Genomic DNA, 5842 nt, shown 5'->3' on the forward strand with positions numbered 1-5842 from the left:
CAACCGTTGGTTGTTTCATATGTGGAACATGGACACTCCTCGCAGAAACCCTAATCTTCCTCGATCCTTCGTGGCTGACGTCTGCTCGGGGATGGGTCGCGATGCGTCCGCGCCGCCGGGCTCTGGGCAGGTCCGACCTGCAGCCGCCGCGCCGATGCCCTCGGACGCCTCCTCGTCTGGTGGCGCCCCTGGCTTCGCACCTGGGGTGTTCCCCCTGGTGATCCCTTCTTCCTCCGCTCAAAGTGTCATGCCGAACCTTCCCCAACAGACTCCAACACCGAGGCAACAGCAACAACAGATGTATCAAATGCCGCAACAGTTCTTTCAGCAGCAACCGATGTATCATGCGCCGCCGGGTACATGCAGCAAATGGCGCCGGTGTACTCATATCAACCAGCCGGCCCTTTCTTGCAACAGAGCCATGGTCACCCCACTGCTGTCCAGCCAATGGCCTTTAACGCTGGTCTGGCAAACTCGGCTGAAGGAGTTCAGACAGGGAATATCCGTCCTAGGAAACCGAAGGGAGGAAAAGGAAATCGGCCTAAGAACCGTGCGAGAAACGCCCCGATCATCGCTGCTCCACCCACCTTGCCTTATCATGGCGTACAAGGTGCTCCGGCTTTTGTCTCGGGGCCTCTTGTGACTGCTGCTCCTCTTATGGCACCGGCTCAACAAAAACATGATGTGGCTCAGGCGGCACCTGCTCCCGGGGTGAACACGGTAATGACCAAGTTATGGTGTACCAAGTGTCAGTCGGCCGGACATGTGGCTTCAGATTGTGAAACACAGCAGTATTGTTTCATCTGTAACAAGGCGAACCATCCGATGACTACTCGGCGGTGTCCAGCTCTCAAGATGCCGAAGCCGGCGGTGATGCTTTGTGGCTATGGGACTGAGAGCATGGCCTTCTTTCAGATGCCTGACAATGTTTACAGGGCAGACCTCGCACCACAATCCTCCCCAACGGCTCTTGTTTCGATCTCGGGAGGCTCTATCTCTTCGAGCATTGTGGAGGCGGAGGTTGCTAAGGTCGCTCAATATCAGCAACAGTGGACGTGGGAGGCTATCCCTCATGGCCAAAATGCTTTTATCATGTCTTTTCCCAGTGACGAGGTGCTCCTGAGAGTTACTGGTTTCACGGTCTTCATCAAATCGCATAATGTCACTTTGGAGTTCAAGGCTTGTCATTCCGAGGAGATTCCGAATCGTTTGAGCTTATTCCAGTTTGGGTGCATGTACACGGAGTTCCTCATGCTCTCCGGCATTTCTTGGGTCTCTGGGCAGTTGGCTCTGTTATTGGCGCCACTCTTGACGTCGACCTCCTTTGCTTGCGCCGCCGTGGTATTGTGAGGATTCAGGTTGGCGTGCTTAATCTTGATGCTTTTAAGATGAGCCCTGTCAACTCCCTCTCGTCGGATGTGGTTGTTCAGAAGAAGGGCTATGAATTCCGGTACACTCTGGAAGATGATGATTTCCGTGTGGACGCTGATTTTGTGCCTCGCGTTTGGGAGCATGGCGATGATACGGAAGGGGACAAGGAGCATTATTGAGAGGACACTTCAAGGGCTGATGACAAGAGCAAGAGGCCGAAAGCGTCTTCGTCGTCAGCTAACACGGCGGCATCATCTTCCTTGGGAGGAGTGGTTCCGATGCAAATCACCTCTTCCACGACCGTTCCTGCCAGTACACATCCATGCTTGGCATCGCGGCCTTTGTCGGGGGACCCACCAGCGGCGACGGAGCTCGTGCCGCCCCAGAACCCTCCCTCGCTTGCCAGCTCTGCACCGCCTCCACCACCTCAACCGGATGCTTCGCCCATGTCAGCTATTCGGACATGGGTTGATGGGCCTGCGGCGCCCTTGGCGATGGGATCACCGTCGGAGGCTGCTTTGGAGCATCTGACGACACTGACATCGACTTCTTCTCGGTCTTCTGGTCGTCGGGGTGTGATTTTCTCCCCGGCGGTGCGTGCAGATCATGACATGGCCTTAGCGACGCTTCGGGTGCTGTCTCCTGCGCCGCCGTCGCAGTACGAGGAGGCTGCTCCTACGAACGCTGTCATGGAGGATGAGCTGCAGCTTTCACGGTCTCCCGCAGCGTCGCCGGGGCAGGCGCTGTCTCCTGCGTCGCCGCCGCGGGACGAGGAGGCTGCTCCTTGTATTGCTGTTATGGAGGATGAGCTGCAGCGTTCTAGGTCTCCCGCTGCTACGCCGGAGCCGTCTACACCACCTTTCCGGCCCTCTGGGATGCGGGTTGCTTCGGAGTTTACTACTTCACCGCCTAGACATAGTGGCCGCCATGTTGTGGGGGCTGATGGGGCCTCTCCCACTGATGAGGATTCCATGCAGAGGGCCATGCGTAGAACGGCATCGCGGAACCTCGACTTTGATGGTACATCTCCTTGCAAATCATTTCTATCTTTTGATAAAGCCAAAATGTCTTCAAATATTGCTAGCCTTGGTATTTCATTAGGTAGAAATGATGCAGTAGTTGATTTCTCAGTTAAAACTCTTAAGCAAATGGAGTTCGACCGGCTTATGGTTGCTCCTAGAACACTTCTGACGGCGGATCCACTAGTATCAGATGAGGAGGATGAGGAGTCCGATGCCAACCATGAAGGCATACTCCTCTCTCATCTGGTCAATGATACTACAGAGGTAGACTTTGAAGATACCATGCGTGATACGATGCTTTGTGAGCTCGTTGCATCGGTACGTAAGAACAAGTCTAACTCTGGTAGTAAAAAGGGTCGCCCTAAGAAGAAGACCAAAGTATCCAAACGTAATAAAGTTTCTCCATGAAAGGAATGTTTTGGAATAGCAGAGGTCTTGGTGACTTGGCTAAGTACAAACATATTTCTGATTGTGTTAGGGATCATGCCCTCGACTTCGTGGCAATCTCTGAGTGTAGTAAGCGTGACTTTCCAACGCGTGATTTGGACCATTTTTCATGTGGCAAAGATTACGAATGGCATATCCCGCCGCCTTCAGGGAGGTCCAGAGGTATTCTTTTAGGAATACACTCCACTTACTTGGAACTTCTTTCAACTTCAAAGGGGGAGTATCATATTAAATTCCACCTTAGAAACATGTCCGATAATTTCATTTGGAGCTTGGTTGCCGTATATGGTGCTGCTCAAGATGAATTTAAAGCGGCCTTCCTCAAAGAACTTGTCAATACCTGCAGAGAAAATCCTCACCCCATGCTACTTGGGGGGGACTTCAATATTTTGTGATACCAGCAGGATAAAAACAATGATAGGTTCGACACTCGATGGCCGTTTCTTTTTAATGCTGTCATTGACAGTCTTGATTTGCGGGAACTCTCTCTCTCTCTCTCGGGGCGCCAATTTACCTGGGCCAATAATAGATCTATCCCGACGTTCGAAAAACTTGATCGGGTGCTAGTCACCACAGACTGGGAATTTAAATATCCATTAGCATCAGTGCGGGCTTTGGAGAGAATTGAGGCCTTATCGGATCATGCTCCATTGCTTACTGATTTTGGTCAAGCAGCACCCACTTCGAACCGCCATCGGTTTAAATTTGAACTGGGGTGGCTCACTAGAGAGGGTTTCCCTGGATTGGTTAAAAAGGTGTGGCAACGCCCAACACGGGGTGATACACCAATTCAACGTTGGAATAATCGCATTCGTGCGTTGCGCCAATTCCTCTGTGGATGGGCTAAACACACCGCTGGGATTTATAAGAAAGAGAAGTTGCGACTATCTGTCTTGATCGAATCCTTAGATAAGATCATGGAGGTGAGGCTTCTATCTGCGGCTGAGATTGAGCAAAAAATTCATCTCAATGAGCAGCTAGCCCGTCTCTTACGCGAAGAGGAAATCAAATGGTACCAACGGTGCAAGAGCGACTCGTTGGTACTTGGGGATGATAACACGAAGTACTTTCAAATGTTAGCCAATGACAGACATAGAAAGAAACGAATATTCACCCTTGATCAGGACGAGGGTCGCATTGTGGGGGACGCTCCGCTCAAGGACTTTATTACAAAATACTATAAAGACTTATTTGGTCCTTCCTCGGAAACTACGCTGGAGATGGATGAGTCTATTTGTCATGACATCCAGCAAGTTTCCGCTGCGGAAAATGAATTCCTAACCTCTGCTTTCACTGAGGAGGAAATGCGGACTGCGATTTTTCAAACGGAACACAACAAATCTCCGGGACCGGATGGTTTTCCGGCGGAGTTTTATCAATTTTTTGGGATATGTTAAAGTCTGACCTGGTTCAATTGTTTAATGAACTGCATGCTCATAGACTAGACATCTCTAGACTCAATTTTGGTGAAATTATCCTTTTACCAAAGATAAAGGATGCCAATCGGATTCAACAATATAGACCGAATTGCTTATTAAACGTGAGCTTTAAAATTTTCACCAAGGTCGCGACTAACCGGCTGAATGGGGTCGCAGACCATGTAGTCAAACCAACACAAACAGCTTTCATGCAAGGACGGAACATCTTAGACGGTGTTGCTGTCCTACATGAAACTGTTCATGAGCTCCACCGTAAAAAGTTGAATGGGGTCATCTTTAAGATTGACTTCGAGAAAGCTTATGATAAGGTGAAGTGGCCTTTTTTGCTTCAAACTCTTCGTATGAAAGGGTTTTCCGATACTTGGTGCCGATGGGTTGAGAACTTTGTGTCTGGAGGTAGCGTGGCTATCAAGGTGAACGATGACGTAGGCAATTATTTCCAGACTAGGAAGGGGCTACGCCAAGGCGACCCCGCATCACCTATCCTTTTCAACATCGTGGCTGATATGCTAGTTACTCTCATTGAGAGGGCCAAGCTAGCTGGTCAAATCACCGGGGTCATTCCTCATCTAGTAGAAGGAGGCCTGTCAATCTTACAGTATGCGGATGACACCATTTTGTTTTTGAATCACGACCTAGAAAAGGCTAGAAACCTCAAATTGTTATTATGTGCTTTTGAGGATCTTTCTGGCCTTAAGATAAACTTGCATAAGAGTGAACTTTTCTGCTTTGGCGAAGCCGCAGAAACTTCACAAGAATATGCTGATATATTTGGATACCAACTAGGCCAATTTCCGATTCGATATCTAGGTATTCCTATTCATTATCGGCGTTTGACAATCGCTGAATGGAAACATGTTGAAGAGAGACTGGAGAAACGGTTGGCGAGCTGGAAGGCCAAACTCTTGTCCTATGGGGGCCGACTAGTTCTGATCAACTCGGTTCTTACCAACATGGTCCTTTACATGCTATCTTTTTTTCATCTGCCAAAAGGTGTTCTCCAACGCCTTGATTATTTTAGATCAAGGTTTTTTTGGCAGAGTGACAATGAAAAAAAGAAATATCGCTTGGATAGGTGGAATATATTATGTCGTCCTAAAAGCCAAGGGGGACTCGGAATCCAGGATCTTGAGATCAAAAACATTGCATTGCTCAGCAAATGGGTATACAGATTACTCACTGAGGATGGTGTTTGGCAGGAGATCATTCGTAATAAATACGTTGGGTCCAAAGCAATCTCCCAGGTCTACTGGAAACCAGGTGACTCTCATTTTTGGAGTGGGGTTATGCAAGCTAAAGAATTCTTTTTCCAATTTGGCACTTTCTCGGTTAGGGACGGCTCCCAGATTCGATTCTGGGAAGACACCTGGCTCGGGACTACTCCTCTAAATGTGCAATACCCAAGCTTATATCGGATAGTTAGACATAAGTTTGTCACGATTAAGCAGGTATTGGGACAAGAACACCCGGATATTTCTTTTCGCAGAACGATTTCTGGACCTCGTCTGACTGCATGGAACGATTTGCTGACTCGTTTGGGAGCTGTCCAACTGTCGGCTGAAT

The sequence above is a fragment of the Triticum aestivum genome, chromosome 6B, assembly GCF_018294505.1.
Source record: "Triticum aestivum cultivar Chinese Spring chromosome 6B, IWGSC CS RefSeq v2.1, whole genome shotgun sequence".
NCBI classification, from domain to species: domain Eukaryota; kingdom Viridiplantae; phylum Streptophyta; class Magnoliopsida; order Poales; family Poaceae; genus Triticum; species Triticum aestivum.